The sequence below is a fragment of the Nicotiana tomentosiformis genome, chromosome 1 (genome assembly GCF_000390325.3).
Source record: "Nicotiana tomentosiformis chromosome 1, ASM39032v3, whole genome shotgun sequence".
NCBI lineage: Eukaryota > Viridiplantae > Streptophyta > Magnoliopsida > Solanales > Solanaceae > Nicotiana > Nicotiana tomentosiformis.
The window spans coordinates 129,928,988-129,948,186 of NC_090812.1; positions in this window are offsets into that span (position 1 = coordinate 129,928,988).

Consider the following 19,199-nt stretch of genomic DNA (forward strand, 5'->3'; position numbering starts at 1 on the left):
CTGCACTTTTTGTGCAGATTTTGGAACCGGTCCTAGCTGATCGCGAGGCTTAGCAACTTGGATTGCTGTCAGGAGACCCAAGGTAGATCTGCTGGCATCCGCAGACCTTAGAGTCTCTTCTTAGTTTTATCATTTATTATTTCCTTATTCCAAAACAGTGTATTTTTCCTTTTCAGACTCTGTTTGTAGTAAATCATAGTAGCTCGTGAGTTGTGACTCCAGATCCGGGTGGTAGTAATTAATGAAGTATTTATATTATTTTGCACTCGCTGTTTTCCATTTTAGCTTAATTGCTGTTATTTAATGAATTGAATAAGGATTGGCTTAATAATTCTCTAATGTCGGCTTGCCTAGAAAGTGGAATGTTAGGTGCCATCACGGTCCCGACGGTGGGAATTCCGGGTCATGACATGTTGGTATCAGAGCACTAGGTTGCCTAGGTCTCACAATTCACGAGCAGGCTTAGTAGAGTCTGGAGGATCTTCCAGAGGCTATGAAGTTTAGGAACAAATTTTACTTCTTTTCTTCTCTGTCGTGCGATTTTGTTCTCACAATGCTAATTGAACTCTTCTACTCTTATTCTCCCGCAGATGGTGAGAACACGTACCGTATCTTTAGCTGAGCAGCAGCCAGAGCCTCCAGTGGCAGCTCCTACGAGGGGCAGAGATCGAGGCCGAGGCCGTTCCAGAGGTCGAGGTAGGGGTAGGGCTCAGCCCGAGCAGCAACACCAGCAGTGGAGCCTCAGGTAGAGTATGATGAGGAGGTTCCAGCCTAGGCTATGCCTGTCGGACCAGCTCAAGTTCTGGAGGGGTTCATTGCCACCCCAATGCTTCAGGACGCTTTGGTCCATTTGGTGGGCCTTATGGAGAGTGTGGCCTAGACTGGCGCATTTCCCATGGCACCAGCCGTCTCTCCGGCTGGAGGAGGAGCCCAGACTCCTGCTACTCATACTCCGGAGTAGATGGCTCCTCAGTATCAAACTCCAACCGCTCATCCAGTCAAAGTAGTTCAGCCGGTTGTTGCGGCACATACCGGTGATGGGTCAGTTATGTCTTCTGAGGCTTTATGGAGATTGGACAGGTTTACCAAGCTCTTTCCAGTTCACTTCAGTGGTGCACCTTCTAAGGACCCACAGGATTATCTTGACAGCTGTCATGAGGTGCTACGGAACATAGGTATAGTGGAGACCAATGGGGTCGATTTTGCTGCATTTCAGATGACTGGTTCCGCCAAGAAATGGTGGAGAGATTATTTATTAACCAGACCATTGGGGTCTCCTGCTCTTACTTGGGACCAGTTTTCTCAGCTCTTTCTAGAGAAGTTTCTCCCTATCACACTAAGAGAGGAGCACCGTTGTCAGTTCGAGAGTCTCCAGCAGGGCAGTATGACTGTTACTCAGTATGAGACCCATTTTGTGGATTTGGCCCGTCATTCTCTTCTTCTGCTTCCTACCCAAAGAGAGAGGGTGAAGAAGTTTATTGATGGACTTGCTCAGCCTATCAGATTGCAGATGGCTAAGGAGACTAGGGGTGAAATTTCTTTTCAGACGGATGCCAATGTTGCCAGGCGAGTCGACAAAAGACCACGTCATTCCGGGAGGTCAGGTGTCTGATAAGAGACCACGTCATTCCGGGGGATTCAGCGGTGCCTCATCTGGAGGCAGGGGTACTTTTGGTAAAGGCCATCCTCCCAGGCCATTTCATTCAGCACTCCAGGAATCCCATGGTGCCTTAGATGGTCGTGGCCCTCATATGCCTTATTCCGACCAGCTCGCCTACAGTGCATCGCCAGCTCCTATTAGTGCACCTCCGCTCCAGAGTTTTCAGGGTGGTTACTCAGGTCGACAGGGTTATTTTCAGGGTCAGCAGTCGCATCAGCCGAGGTCCTATTATACTTATGGTGATCCGAGGCACATTGGTAGATTTTGCCCTCAGGCATCGGGCAGCTCACAGCATCAGGGTTCTCGTGCCATGGTTCCGGCACCAGTTGGTGCACCACCTGCTCAGCCAACCAGAGGTAGGGGTCAGGCAGCCAGAGGTAGAGACCAGACTATTAGAGGTAGGGGTCATGCTGTTAGAGGTGGAGGCTAGCCAGCTAGAGGCCGTCCTAGAGACGTAGTTCGAGGTGGTGGGGCCCAACCCCGATGTTTTGCTTTTTCAGCCAGGCCTGAGGCTGAGTTATCTGATGATGTTATTACAGGTACTATTTCAGTTTGCAGTAGAGATGCTTTAGTTCTATTTGATCCGGGATCTACTTACTCCTATGTGTCATCCTATTTTGCTTCATATTTAGTTGTGCCTCGTGATTCTTTGAGTGCTCCTATGTATGTGTCCACACATGTGGGAGATGCTATTTTTGTAGATCGTGTTTATCGTTTATGTGTGGTCACCATTGGGAGTCTTGAGACTAGTGTAGATCTTCTACTTATCGATATGGTCGATTTTGATGTTATCTTGGGTATGGATTGGCTGTCACCTTATCACGCTATATTGGATTGTCACACCAAGACCGTGACCTTAGCCTTGCCGGGGTTGCCTCTAGTAGAGTGGAGAGGGATTCCTGGCCATTCTACCAGCAGGGTTATCTCTTATATAAAGGCTCGACGTATGGCCGAGAAGGATTGTCTAGCTTATTTGGCTTATGTCTGCAATTTTAGTGCGGAGGTTCATTCCATGGATTCAGTACCCGTTGTTCGTGAGTTTCCAAAAGTGTTTCCTGCAGACCTCCCGGGGATGCCACCCGATAGGGATATTGATTTCTATATTGATTTGGCTCCGTGCACTCGGCCCATCTCTATTCCACCATACCGTATGGCCCTGCCAGAGTTGAAAGAATTGAAAGAATTGAAAGAATAGTTGCAAGATTTGCTTTATAAGGGCTTCATTAGACCTAGTGTCTCGCCCTGGGGTGCACCTGTGTTGTTCGTGAAGAAGAAGGATGGATCGATGAGGATGTGCAAAGATTATCGGCAGTTGAATAAAGTCACCATCAAGAACAAGTATCCATTGCCGATGATTGATGATTTATTTGATCAGCTTCAGGGTGCCAAGGTGTTTTCGAAGATTGATTTGAGATCAGGCTACCATCAGTTAAGGATTAGGGCATCCGATGTCCCTAAGACAGATTTTCGGACTTGATACAGACATTATGAGTTTCTAGTGATGTCATTTGGGCTGACAAATGCCCCAGCAACATTTATGGATTTGATGAACCGGGTGTTCAAGCCCTATCTGGATTCCTTTGTGATCGTGTTTATTAACGATATCTTGATCTACTCCTGCAGTCGAGAGGAGTATGAGCAGCACCTTAGGATTATACTTCAGACTCTGAGAGCCAGCCAGTTCTTGGGGCACGTTGTATCAGCAGAGGGTATTTAAGTAGATCCTAAGAAGATTGAGACAGTTCAGAACTGGCTTAGACCCACTTCAGCTACGGAGATCAGGAGTTTCTTGGGTTTGGCGGGCTATTACCATCGATTTGTGGAGGGGTTCTAATATATAGCAGCCTCATTAACCAGGTTGACCCAGAAGGGTGCCTCATTCAGATGGTCAAACGAGTGTGAGGCGAGCTTTCAGAAGCTCAAGACTGCTTTGAGAATTTTGAGCAGCATGTACCCGGAGACTCTTCCATTTAAACTCCTTAGAGTCCCATTATTTAATAAGCTCCTTCTAGTAATCTTTCCCAACCCAGCCAGACCTCTAGTTTCTTTGCCGAGCATCAGAGAATATGTCTGACAACTGATGACTTTGCAAAATTGCTTCTAATAATATGATCCTCGGCAGGGCTCCATGTACACGTTTTTTGCAAACAAAATTTATAGCGTTAGTTGATAAAAAGAAAAGTGCGATAAATATATAGTTTTCTGCAAACAAGGTATTCATACCATAAACTCATTAAGAATCGCCTGCTGTAGATGATATGGAATGCAACTCTAAGATGGGTAGACACCATTATAAAGTGTCCGAATGACATTTGAAATCGCATTTGCAGCCGGTCTAGAAGGATAAAACCTACAACACAATGATTAAAATATTAAAACTATTTTTTCAATAATTAGAAGATAAAAGAACAATTAAAATATACAAAAAGATTAAGCTTACCCAGTCTCTTCAGCAGCGATGTGACCCTTCAAAGGGACTGAGTAAGCTTAATTTTTATTATATTTTAAATTCTTTTTATCTTCTAATTATTGAATAAATAATTATTAATATTTACGTTGTCTTGCAGGTTTTGTCCTTCTAGACCGGTTGCAAATACAATTTCAATTGCCATTTGATCACTTTATGATGGTGTCTATCTACGACAAGCGATTCTTAATGAGTGTATGGTATTGTGGAGAACTATATATTATCATACTTTTTTTTATCAACTAATTCTATACATTTTATTTGCAGAAAAAGTATACATGGAGCCCTATAGAGTATCATGTTATCAGAAGTAATTTTGCAAAGAGGACCAGTCATCAGCAGTGTTGTAAAAGGCAAAAATTGGTCCAAGCTTATTGGGGCTTTAAGTATAATTGAAGTGGGCTTTAGTTAATAAAAATTGCAACAAAAGAAAATAAATAAAAATATACATGTAATGCAAGAAAAAAGTGACAATTTCATTCATAATGATTTCCTCACAATTAGTATATTTTTTTACCAATCATATTTGGTGTTTTATACTGCTTTATTCAAGATAGAACTTATACGCAATGAGGCGCACACCTTAGTGCCTTGCCTACACTGAAGCGCATATCCTGAGCTTTTTTTGAGTTTCAGGGCTTAAGCGCATCTCAAATGAGCCTTTTACAATACAACATGTTCTTAGATGCACGGAAAAAAGACCAAAGGCCTGGTTGGATTAGGAAAGATTACTAGAAGGAGCTTATTTGGTACTAGGACTCTAAGGAGTTTAAACGGAAGAGCCGCCAGCCAAAGGCCGCTTGAAATTATAAAGGTGGCTCATTGCATATTTGTCGTTCAGTGTCCATCAGGACTGCTATGAGAAAATTGATTTAAAAATCTTAGTCTTGATTTTTCTAACTTTAATTGATTTTATTAACTCTTTTTATTTCATTTGTAAGAAGCCAGCGACTCGTGATCAGGTGTGGAAGAAGACACACATAAAAACCAAGAGCAGAAAAGAAGTTTAGGTCAAGTCACGAACTAAGATACTGTAATGATCCGGTCGGTTGTTTCGAGTATTACAATCCTGTCTTCCCATTTACTGCTCAAATTATGCTTTACGGTTGTTATTTGACTTGTCGGGGTAATTGGTTCGGGTCTGGTGAGGTTTTAGAATGATTTGGAGCATTTAGTTCCAAGGTTTAGAACTTAAGTTGAAAAGGTTGACCTGATGTTGACTTATGTGTAACGACCCCGGAAAATATTTGCTAAGGAAATTAAAGTTTTGTGGTACCGAACTAGGCTTTCGTGGGTTGAACAATGCGTCGATGAGTAAAGAAAAATTTTTGCTGGAAAAAGGTCATTTCTGCGGCCTACTATGCGGTTGCATAATCACTCTGCGGACCGCATAATGGCCGCAGAGTGAATCAGAAGTGGGGAAAGTTTGGAGATCAGGTTTGCGGCGTATTATGTGACCGCATACCAGTTCTGCGGTGCATTATCCGATCGCGCAGTTATGCTCGGTTTCAGAGGGCCTTTTTGCGACCCATTATGCGGTCGCATATGCGACCGCACAATGTGTTTCGGGGCTTCATTTTTCTGCTTTTATAAACCCAACCCTATTCTTATAAAACACTATTAGGGATCATTTTGAAGGGTTTCATCTGATATTTTAGAGAGAGGTGAGAGCATCTTAGAGAGAAAAAGTGAAGACCTAGCCGTTTGTCCATCAATACTTGTTCAAGGTTTGAAAATTTCACAAGGATCTTGCTAGAGCTTCAAAGAGATAAGAATTTCTAACCCTAGTCTTCAATTTCGAATTTGGGTAAAGATGGGCGATTGGGAGTATGATTCTTGGGTGTAAGAATATTATTTATACATACACATACCAATAAGGTTTGTGAAAAGATTATTGAGTTCAAATGGGTAAAGATTGGGTTGAAAATGGTAGAAATATTCAAAGATTTTAATTGAAGATTTGAGGGTCGAGTTGATGTCGGAATTTGGTGAAATTTATATGGTTGGACTCGTGGTTGGATGGGCGTTCATAGTTTATAATTTTTATCGGATTCCGAGGCGTGGGCCCTATGGGCAAATTTTGAGTGCAATTTCGAATTTTGTTGGAAACTTAGTATTTTTATATGGAATTAATTCCTATAATTTGAATTGGTTGAATCGAATTAAATGTGACTACATTCGAGGCGTTCAGAGGCCGATTAACGAGGCAAAGGCTTATTGGAATAAGGAATTGCTCGGATTGAGGTAAGTAACAGTTCTAAATTTGGTCGTGAGGGTATAAAATCCTGGATTATGTGTTATGTGATCGGTTTTGAGGTGACGCACATGCTAGGTGACGGGCATGTGGGAGTGCACCGTAAGAATTGTGACTTGGTCAAATTCCATGGAACTGGTAGTTGAATAATATGTTGCTATCTGTACATTCTCCATGTATTAGAAAAATTGAACCACAAATCATGTTTAGATTATGTATTGGCACTGTAGGGACCCACAGAGGTCATGTACATATTGAATTATCTGCTAAATTGTTATTTTGTACTCAGTCTTAGTTTACTTATTTATTTTATCTCACTCTCTATTGTTCATTATTGATGCATCATATCATTGGTGTTTGGGCTGATTTTCATGATTATTGAGAGCCCAAGAGACTGGAGGGAGATTTATGACTGAGTGAGGCTGAGGGCCAGATTGTGAGATATTATACTATAGCACGTGAATTGTCCGTGCGGATACATATATTTTACTATAGCACGTGAATTGTTCGTGCGGATCCATATATTATACTGTAGCACGTGAGTTGTCCGTGCAGCATATGAGTTATCCGTGCGGATCCAGATATTTATACTATAGCACGTGAATTGTCCGTGCAGCACGTGAGTTGTCCGTGTGGATTATAGCGCTTGGGCTGAAGGAGCCTCTCCGGAGTCTGTACACATCCCCAGTGAGCGCAGGTACCTACTGAGTGAGAGTGCTGAGTGCGAGTACTGAGTGCTGAGTGTTGAGTGAATGGAATGGCTGAGTGACTGTGGTCCTGCGAGGATGCATTTGATTTCACTCTTATTGTACTACAATTATCATATACCACTGTGTTGAAAATTTGTGAAAGATATTATCTTATGTTTCAGTTGAACTTGAAAGTATGCCTACCTTATTATGTTAGAAATTACTGTTTTGGCCTTAAATGTTGAACTTGAAAATATGCCTACCTTATTATGATGGAAATTACTGTAAATGGACTCAGCGGTGAAGCTCGTCACTACTTTCAGTTCCTTATTTAGTATTGTTACTTGCTGAGTTGCTTATACTCATACTACACACTGCACCTCGTGTGCATATACAGGTACTTCTGGATACGTCGGTTGCTAGTTCTCGGAGTTTTATCTATTGGAGATTTTCAAGGTAGTTGCTTGGCGTCCGCAGACCTTGACTTTCTTTTCTTTCAGTTTTTGTACTATTCTACATTTTTAGACAGTGTTTTTAGCAGTCATACCTTGTTATCATTTAGATGCTCATGTACTCAGTGACACCGGGTTTTGGGAATGTATGCTATGTTAGTAATTTGTGAGATTTTCTATGAAATTCAAATATTATGTTTTCAAACTTAAAACAAGTTGTGGTTTATTGAGGTTGTCGGCTTGCCTAGTATTGAGATTTGCGCCATCACGATATATTAGGATTTTAGGTCATGACAAGTTGGTATCAGATCCTAGGTTACATAGGTCTCACGAGTCATGAGCAGGTTTAGTAGAGTCTTGCAGATCGGTATAGAGACGTATGTACTTATCTTCGAGAGGCTGCCGAACCCTTAGGAAAATTTTACTTTCTTGTATTCGGTCGTACAAACTTGTTGATTTCAGAAAACTAAAAAATTCGGTTATTCTATTCTCTCACACATGGTGAGAACACCTACTACCGGATCAGACGGTCAGCCACTAGTGCCACCAGTTATGGCCGCGAGAGGCCGGGGCCGAGACAGAGGTCGAGGTGTCGCTCATACAGCAGTTGGAGCAGCACCTGTAGCACCGCCAGTTTCTCTAGCTCAGGAGAAAATTCCAGATGTAGTTGAGCCGGCGGGACCCGCTCAGGCACCAGCTGTGCCCATTGAGATTCCAGGCTTACAAGAGGCTTTGGCTCAGATATTGACAGTTTGCACTGGTCTTGCTCAAGTGGTTTCGGCTCAGGCCGCACCAGCCACTTCTCAGGCCGGAGGAGGTACTCATACCCCTGTTGCCCGTACTCTAGAGTAGGTAGTGCAGGGACTTCAGATACCTGGGGCACTACTAGCCCAGCTGGATGCAACTACTCAAGCCTCGGTAGTCCCCATTATGGCAGATGATGAGCAGAGGAGACTTGACAGATTTAGGAGGCTTCGACCTCCATCATTTAGCGGTGCTGAGTTAGAGGATGCTCAGGATTTTATGGATAAGTGCCCCCTTATTGATGGCCTCACATATCAGCTATGATTGCTTATGACTAGAGAGAGGGTATCTGGTGCTACTTTTGACGAGGTAGTTGACATTGCTCGACAGATAGAGGTGGTCCTTAGTCAGGAACGTGGTGACAAAGAGGCCAATAGACCTCGAGGTTCGGGCGGTTTTGGTAGAATACCTTCTGAGGGATAGTCCTACCACAGCAGGGGTCGCCCTTATAGGCCCGCTCAGATGACTCGTCCAACTCATCGTGGTGCATCAGCTAGCCACAGTTCTTACAGTGCTCACTCAGTCCAGTCTTCGTTCAGTGCACTACCAGTGTAGAGTTCTCATCATGCCTCGTCCACTCAGGCTTCTACAAGTAATTCCTCGAGTTATCAGGAGCATCAGTTCCGTCAGAAGAGGGGTTGTTTCGAGTGTGGAGAATTTTGTCACTACAAGAGAGATTATCCTAGGCTGTTGAGTGGGGCTTCACGGTAGAATTCTCGGCCGACGGCACTAGCACCAGCAGTTACACCACCCGCCCAGCCAGCTCTGGGTGGGGCTCATCCAGTTAGGGGTCACCCAAGAGGGGGAGGTCGATCAGGTGGCGATCAGGCCCGATTCTATGCTTTTCCTGCTAGGCCAAATGTTGTTGCTTCAGATGCAGTGATCACAAGTATTGTCTCAGTGTGCCACAGGGAAGCTTCTATATTATTTGACCCTGGTTCTACTTATTCGTATGTATCATCGTACTTTACTCATTTTCTGGATATGCCCTATGAGTCCTTAGTGTCACATGTACGTGTATCTATGCCAGTGGGCGATACTATTATGGTGGATCGTGTGTATCGGTCATGTGTGGTAACTATTGGGGGACTGGAGACTAGAGTTGATCTCTTATTGCTTAGTATGGTTGATTTCAATGTAATCCTGGGTATGGATTGGTTGTCCCCATGTCATGCTATTCTAGACTATCACGCAAAAACCATGACGTTGGCAATGCCGGGGTTGCTAGAGGTCGAATATAGAGGTTCTCTAGATTATGTTCCCAGCAGGGTAATTTCTTATTTGAAGGCCCAACGTATGGTGGGGAAGGGGTGTTTGTCATATTTGGCCTTTGTGAGAGATGTTGATGCAAATACTCCTACTATTGATTCAGTATCGGTCGTGCGAGACTTTTCGGATATTTTTTCTACAGACCTGCCGGGTATGCCACCCGACAGGGATATCGATTTCGGTATTGACTTGCTGTCGGTCACTCAACCCATTTCTATTCCTCCATATCGTATGACACCAGCTGAATTGAAAGAATTGAAAGAACAACTTCAGGAACTCTTTGATAAGGGGTTTGTTAGGCGTAGTGTGTCACCTTGGGTTGCACCGGTTTTGTTTGTGAAATAGAAAGATGGTACTATGCAGATGTGCATTGATTACAGACAACTGAACAAAATTACAATCAAGAACAAATATCAATTGCCGCGTATTGATGATTTATTTGACCAACTTCAGGGAGCGAGGGTATTCTCTAAAATTGATTTGCGATCGGGGTATCACCAGTTGAAAATTCGGGATTCGAATATTCTAAAGACGGCATTCAGGACACGTTATGGTCACTATGAATTTCTCATGATGTCTTTTGGGCTGACCAACGCCCCAGCAGCATTTATGCATTTAATAAATAGCGTATTCGAGCCGTATCTTGACTCATTTGTAGTGGTATTTAATGATGATATCCTGGTGTACTCACGTAGCCAGGAGGAACATGCACAACACTTGGGTATTGTACTACAGAGGCTGAGAGAGGAGAAAGTTTACGCCAAATTTTCTAAGTATGAGTTCTGGCTTAGTTCGGTGGCATTCTTGGGACACATAGTGTCTAGTGAAGGAATTAAGGTAGATCTGAAAAAAGATAGACGCGGTTCAGAGTTGGCCCAGGCCATTTTCAGCTAATGAGATGCGAAGTTTTCTCGGCTTGGTCGGTTATTATCGTTGCTTTGTGGAGAGTTTCTCGTCTATTGCATCAGCTATGACTAAATTGACCCAGAAAGGTGCTCCGTTCCGATGGTCGGATGAATGTGAAGAGAGATTTAAGAAGCTCAAGATAGCTTTGACTACAACCCAATATTGGTGTTGTCTACAGTTTCAGGGTCTTATACTGTGTATTGTGATGCGTCGCGTATTGGTCTCGATGCAGTGCTGATGCAAGACGGTAGGGTGATTGCCTATGCGTACATACAATTAAAGGGACATGAGAAAAATTACCCGGTCCACGACCTTGAGTTAGCAGCTATTGTTCATGCCTTGAAGATTTGGCGGCATTATTTGTACGGTGTCCATTGTGAGGTTTATACGGATCACCGGAGTCTACAACATCTGTTTAAACAGAAGGATCTTAATTTACAGTAGAGGAGGTGGTTGGAGTTGCTTAAAGTTATGACATCACCATTCTCTATCATCCCGGAAAGGCCAATGTGGTGGCCGATACTTTGAGTCGTAAGGCGGAGAGTTTGGGCAGCTTAGCATACTTACCGGTAGCAGAGAGGCCTTTAGCCTTGGATGTTCAGGCCTTGGCCAACCAGTTTGTCAGGTTGGATATTTTCGAGCCGAGCCGAGTTTTGGCTTACGTGGTTTCTCACTCTTCTCTTTATGATCGTATCAGAGAATGTCAGTATGATGACCCCCATCTGCTTATCCTTAAGGACACGGTTCAACACGGTGATACTAAGTAAGTCACTATTGGAGATGACGGTGTATTGCGGATGCAGGGCAGGCTATGTGTGCCTAACGTAGATGGTTTGCGTGAATTGATTCTCCAGGAGGCTCACAGTTCGCGGTACTCCATTCATCCCGGTGCCGCGAAGATGTATCAAGATTTGAGGCAGCACTATTGGTGGAGGCGAATGAAGAAAGATATAGTTGGATTTGTAGCTCGGTGTTTAAATTGTCAACATGTGAAGTACGAACATCAAAGACCGGGAGAATTATTTCAGAGACTTGAAATTTCGGAGTGGAACTGGGAGCGTATTACCATGGACTTCGTAGTTGGCCTCCCACGGACTTTGAGGAAGTTTGATGTTGTTTGGGTGATTGTAGATCAGTTGACCAAGTTCGCGCATTTTATTCCAGTTGGTACTACTTATTCTTTGGAGTGGTTAACTGAGATTTATATCCACGAAATTGTTCGTCTACATGGTGTGCCAGTGTCCATCATTTCAGATCGGGGTACGCAGTTTACATCACAGTTTTGGAGGGCAGTACAATGAGAATTAGGTACACAGGTTCAACTGAGTATAATATTTCACCCTCAGACGGACGGACAGTCCGAGCGCACTATTCAGATATTGGAAGATATGCTACGCGCTTGTGTTATAGATTTTGGAGGTTCTTAGGATCAGTTTCTGCTACTGGCAGAGTTTTCCTATAATAATAGCTACCAATCGAGCATTCAGATGGCTCCATATAAGGCTTTATATGGGAGACAGTGTCGGTCTCCGGTAGGTTGGTTTGAGTCGGGTGAGACTAGGCTATTGGGTACTGATTTAGTTCAAGATGCTTTGGAGAAGGTTAAATTGATTCAGGAGCGGCTTTGTACAATGCAGTCTAGACAGAAGATTTATGCCAACCGGAAGGTCCGTGATGTTGCATTCATGGTGGGGGAGAAGGTTTTGCTCAAGATTTCGCCCATGAAGGGTGTGTTGAGGTTCAGGAAGAAGGGCAAGTTGAGCCCTCGGTATATTGGTCCATTTGAGGTGCTTAAGAAGATTGGAGAGGTGGCTTATGAACTTGCATTGCCGCCTATTCTATCGAGTGTTCATCCAGTGTTTCATGTATTTATGCTTTGGAAGTATGTCGGAGATCCGTCTCATGTTTTTAATTTCAGCACAGTGCAGTTGGATGGTAATTTGACTTATGATGTGGATCCGGTAGCCATTTTAGACCGGCATATTTGAAAGTTGAGATCAAAGAACATAACTTCGGTGAAAGTGCAGTGGAAAGGCCAGCTAGTCGAAGCAACTACTTGGGAGACTGAGCGGGAGATACAGGAAAAATATCCACACCTATTTGAGACTCCAGGTATAATTCTAAACCCGTTCGAGGACGAACGTTTGTTTAAGAGGGGGAGAATGTAACGACTCGGCCGGACGTTTCGAGTATTACAACCCCGTCTCCCCATTTACAGCTCAAATTGTGCATTACAATTGTTATTTGACTTGCCGGGGTAATTGGTTTGAATCTGGTGAGGTTTTGGAATGATTTGGAGCACTTAGTTCCAAGGTTTAGAACTTAAGTTGAAAAGGTTGATCGGATATTGACTTATGTGTAACGACTCCGGAAAAATATTTGCTAAGGAAATTAAAGTTTTGTAGTGCCGAACTAGGCTTTCGTGGGTTGAACAATGCGCCGATGAGTAAAGAAAAATTTTTGCCAGAAAAAGGTCATTTCTGCGGCCCACTATGCATAATCACTCTGCGGACCGCATAATGGCCGTAGAGTGAATCAGAAGTGGGGAAAGTTTGGAGATCAGGTTTGCGGCGCATTATGCGATCGCAAACCAGTTCTGCGGTGCATTATGCGACCGCAGAATATGTATGTGGGCCGCATAATGACCGCAGACTAAAGCAGTGATGCCCAGTTCCGGAGGGACTTTTTGTGACCCATTATGCGGGCCGCATATGCGACCGCATAATGTGTTTCGGGGTTTCAATTTTTTGGTTTTATAAACCCGATCCCCTTCTTATAAAATTCTATTAGGGGTCATTTTGAAGGGTTTCATTTGATATTTTAGAGAGAGGTGAGAGCATCTTAGAGAGAGAAAGTGAAGACCTAGCCATTTGTCCATCAATTCTTGTTCAAGGTTTGAAGATTTTACAAGGATCTTGCTAGGGCTTCAAAGAGGTAAGAATTTCTAATCCTAGTCTTCAATTTCGAGTTTGGGTAAAGATGGGTGATTGGGAGTATGATTCTTGGGTGTAAGTGTATTATTTATACATACACGTACCAATAAGATTTGTGAAAAGATTATTGAGTTCAAATGGGTAAAGATTAGGTTGAAAATGGTAAAAATTTTAAAAGATTTTAATTGAAGATTTGAGGGTCGAGTTGATGTCGGAATTTGGTAAAATTTGTATGGTTGGACTCGTGGTTGGATGGGCGTTCATAGTTTGTAATTTTTGTCGGGTTCCGAGACATGGGCCCCACGGGCGAATTTTGAGTATAATTTTGAATTTTATTGGAAACTTAGTATTTTCATATGGAATTAATTCCTATAATTTGAATTGATTGAATCGAATTAATTGTGACTAGATTCGAGGCGTTCGGAGGCCGATTCGCGAGGCAAAGGCTTATTGGAATAAAGAATTGCTCGGATAGAGGTAAGTAATCTGTTGACTTGGTCAAATTCCATGGAACTGGTAGTTGAATAATCTGTTGCTATCTGTACATTCTCCATGTATTAAAGAAATTGAACCACAAATCATGTTTAGATTATGTGTTGGCACTATAGGGACCCACAGAGGTCATGTACATGTTGAATTATCTGTTAAATTGTTATTTTATACTCTGTCACAATTTACTTGTTTATTTTATCTCAGTCTCTATTGTTCATTATTGATGCATCATATCATTGTTGTTTGGGCTGATTTTCATGATTATTGAGAGCCCAAGATATTGGAGAGAGATTTAGGACTGAGTGAGGCTGAGGGCCTGATTGTGAGATATTATACTATAGCACGTGAGTTGTTCGTGCAGCACGTGAGTTGTCCGTGCGGATCCATGTATTATACTATAGCACGTGAGTTGTCCGTGCGAATTCATATATTATACTATATCACGTGAGTTATCCGTGCAGCACGTGAGTTATCCGTGCGGATCCAGTTATTGATACTATAGCACATGAGTTGTCCGTGCAGCACGTGAGTTTTCCGTACGGATTATAGCGCTTGGGCTGAAGGAGCCCCTCCGGAGTCTGTATACACCCCCAGTGAGCGCAGGTACCTACTGAGTGAGAGTGCTAAGTGAGAGTGTTGAGTGCTGAGTGCTAAGTGAATGGAATGGCTGAGTGACTGTGGTCCTAAGAGGATGCATTTGATTTCACTCTTATTGTACTACAGTTGTCATATATCAATGTGTTGGAAATTTCTGAAAGATATTATCTTATATTTCAGTTGAACTTGAAAGCATGCCTACCTTATTATGTTAGAAGTTACTGTTTTGGCCTTAAATGTTTAACATGAAAGCATGCCTACTTTATTATGTTGGAAATTACTATAAATGGACTCAGCGGTGAAGCTCGTCACTACTTTCAGTTCCTTATTTAGTATTGTTACTTGTTGAGTTGGTTGTACTCATACTACACCCTGCACCTCGTGTGCAGATCCAGGTACTTCTGGACACGGCAGTTGCTAGTTCTCGGAGTTTTATCTGTTGGAGATTTTCGAGGTAGTTGCTTGGCGTCCACAGACCTTGACTCTCTTTTCTTTCAGTTTTTGTACTGTTCTACATTTTCAGACAATATGTTTAGCAGTCAGACCTTGTTATCATTTAGATGCTCATGCACTCAGTGACACCGAATTTTGGGAATGTATGCTATGTTAGTAATTTGTGAGATTTTCTATGAAATTCAAATATTATGTTTTCAAACTTAAAACAAGTTGTGGTTTATTGAGGTTGTCGGCTTGCCTAGTATTGAGATAGGCGCCATCACGACAGGTTAGGATTTTGGGTCATGACAGATACCTATTTAACCTTACAATTGTTTTTTATGTTGTTTGTTTATATACTCAATTTTACTTTAATATAAAATCGGTATGAACAAGCGTTGGAAGAGATTATGAGGAGTCAACCGACCGATGAGTATGGCTATCCAATGATACCATCAGAGGAAGAAATTCTCTCATTTTTCTTACGGCCTTTGCACCGAGCATAACTTTTATCGCTTCCAATATGGACCGCAAAGTATAGGGACTTCTACCATCGTTCCCCAAATGAGCAGGTTGAGTAAATGCGGCGGATGCTTCAAGAACTTACTAGGAATTTTGCGGAGGAACATGCAAAAATTGAGGAGCAGCGGATTAGGACCACACTTGAGTCACATGTGTACAACTCTAAAAAAGATATCGAACAACTCAAGGCTAAAGTGAATAACTAAATCAGATATCCCCGTTCTCCAGCCCAATGGGCGTGCAGATGCAGATCAAGAATTTGAATTTTATGGGTTCCAACTTAATTTGTTTTAGCATTGAACCCATTATATTTATAAAATTATGGAATCATAACTACTATTTATTATAATTTTATTGAACTTTTATACATAAATTTATGCTCCACATCGAAAGTTATGGGTTCAATTGAATCCGTAAGTATAGTTGTACATCCGATATTGCATACGTGGTGATGGAGAGAAAGAGGATGAGTTTTAGGTACCAATGATCGTCTTAATTGGATGCTGAATTTGAATGTTACATGCTTGTTTTAATTTGAAGTTTGGTTAGATTCATTTGATGTGTTTTAGTTGGATGTTGAATTTTAAATATTGCATGCTTGCATGTTTTGGATGATTTTGAAGTTTGATTGGATTTTGTTTACGTTCGATTTGATAGTTCGGATTATTTTGAAGTTCTAGTGTTGTTGAATTGGTGTATTTTGTGGTTGGATTGCTGTTTCAATTAGGCAACTACCGAATCTACTATTTGACAGGTAATATGCAGTTAAAAATGGAGTAAATTGGGTGCATGGTTATTCAGCTTTGGGTTCATTACCCAAGAATTATTTTTCTTTTATTTATTACGTAAAAGTCATTCAACTCCGTGTTTATTACCTAAAAGTTGTTTGTCTTTCTTTTGTTACACAAAAATTATTTTACTATGCTCTAATTATCACACTAGTCACTTTGATAAGATTTTATAAAACTTTCGCCTGAAAACTTCATATTATAAATTCTCTCATTTATGTAATATCTTTTATATAATAATATATTTTCACCTAGCTATTTTATTTATAATTAAATAATTTTATTTATTATTTTTATAATATATTCAGACGTTTAATTTGTCCATAGCACTGGAGTTGTTTAATCATATTCAAACATGAATATATTTTAAAATATAAAAATGATAAAAAAAAATTGAAATAATAAAAACAAATTTGTTTAAAAAATAATAGTTTTTTATAGTCAGTAAAATATTTTTTAAAAATTCAAAAATATTTGTGTTTAATATTAAGTTTTTAAAAAGTTTTATCTATTAATATTATTTTTGAAAGTGTTAATCTGTTGTGTCAGGGATTTGAATCAATATAAAGCTTAGTAGATCGTGAGTCTTGGTTATTAGCGAAATGCTACGCGCTATCTTACATACGATGATTTAGATCACCAAAAAGGAATTCCAATAATGTCGTACGGTGGAAAGACAATGTCATTGAAGGGCATAATCTAATATAGGACTGTTCACCTGCGTAAACACATTGAATTAGTTCTCAGTGAAAGAGGTCTCGAGTCAAGGAAGAAAAACCAAGCTCTGTCAGTCAGACCTCCTCAGAAGTACGTGATATCGCCTTTCCAACCAATTGATGTAGGAAGAACCATGGACCTATTCATTCTTTCTTAGACTCGCCTAACGGTCTTTTTCATCTCGTAAAGCGGCATTTCTCGCTTTTATCATCTTTTCAAGGACATAGAGCTTTGGTTCCCCTTCTTCCTAATAGACTACGAGGACCCTAGGACTGAGGACTCTTAGAAAGAAGGATTATCGAGCTGGCTTACCCTTATTAAGAATAGACTAGCTGACTTCCTGGCTTTTTTTTATTCAAAGAAGGCAAAGAAGGAGAGAAAAGCACAAACGAGAAAGAAAGGGAAAGCTCCTGCTCAAGTCATCGAGTGACATATAAAACAAGGAGACATCTTTATGCATGCGCAAAAGGCGATTAATCGAGATAGTGCAGAGGTGACAAAGCATGCATGAGGTTTCCTTCAATCTGGTGGTCCCAACAAAAAAAATATTAGACCTCGCAGCCTCAGTTAGCAAAAATAAGGGTTGTTGCCCAACTATCTTGCTTTTTCTTTTATTTTAAATATAAAAGAAGTGATGTCAGGGAGAGGCACCTGATTTCTTCTTTGTTGTATATTAAGCATAATATGTACTATCAATCTAAAGGGAATCCATTTTGGATTTCTATGTTATATACTTTCTTTATTTACCATCTTAATCTATATCTTTGATTTAGATTACGTTCCTTTGGTTGTCTTACTGTTCTACTAATTAGATGTGGGGCTGGCAAAGAGGGGATTTTACCTTATTTTTCAGCAGGTCGCCTACTATGCACTCTCTATAACTTTGGATAAAGAATAATCCATCCCACCAAAGAGGGTAATTTATACATTAATATTCCTACTAAATATTTAATTATTTCTTGGTATATTAATGTATAAAGATTTCTATTTAAGAGAACCAGCTAAGCTAGTTGTCCTCTTGTCGGGGGCCAGCATTATTTTTTTATGCATGAAAAAAAGAAGTCATTTAGCTTTTCGACTCTCTTTCTTTATTTATTTCATCATGAGTCTAATGACTGGATTGCCAGGTAAATGGACTGCATTGGACTTGTTCGGGTTATCAATTTTAGTTTTAGGACATATAATCTTTATATGGGGATTGTAACTTTTTATATTGCCCCACGAAAGGCAAGCTATAGTTCCCTTTTTATTCTACACTTCTATCTTCTATCGTATTTCCTTCATCTCAAATGGATATCTAAGTGGATAGAAGGCTTTGATTTGCTTCTCTTCTTCCTTAGTTTATTTTACTTCATAGAAGATTCAAGGGAATCTCATGGTAGAAGAGAATAGGGTACTAACACAAAAGATCCCCGAACGAAAAAGAAAATATAACTTTTGGATTTTGATCCATGATGGCTTTTTTATTGATTTTGACGATTGGATCTCTCTATGAATGGAAAAGGGGTGCTTTGGATCGACTAGTGATAGATGGGAATAAATCGGGGGATATATGCCGGACAACAGCTCCACTACCCCCGATGGATAGTTTGATATGTTCGGGAGAAGGCTTGGCTTGAAGGCCCTTATATTTTTGGCGAGAGAGGTACCGAAGTAAGACAATGAAAGAGAGGGACTTCTTCCACGTACTGAAAGGAAGGCCTTTCTCAAAGCGAGTAACCTGTATTTTGGTTGCTTTCGTGAGAAAGGGGATGGGAAGTGGTGAGGAGGGCCCCATCCCCCAGACTACTTTACAGAATGCAGTAGATTCTGTATTTTGGATAAAGAATAATCCATCCCACCAAAGAGGGTAATTTATACATTAATATTCCTACTAAATATTCAATTATTTTTTGGTATATTAATGTATAAAGATTTCTATTTAAGAGAACCAGCTAAGCTAGTTGTCCTCTTGTCGGGGGCCAGCATTATTTTTTTATGCATGAAAAAAAGAAGTCATTTAGCTTTTCGACTCTCTTTCTTTATTTATTTCATCATGAGTCTAATGACTGGATTGCCAGGTAAATGGACTGCACTGGACTTGTTCGGGTTATCAATTTTAGTTTTAGGACATATGATCTTTATATGGGGATTGCAACTTTTTATATTGCCCCACGAAAGGCAAGCTATAGTTCCCTTTTTATTCTGCACTTCTATCTTCTATCGTATTTTCCT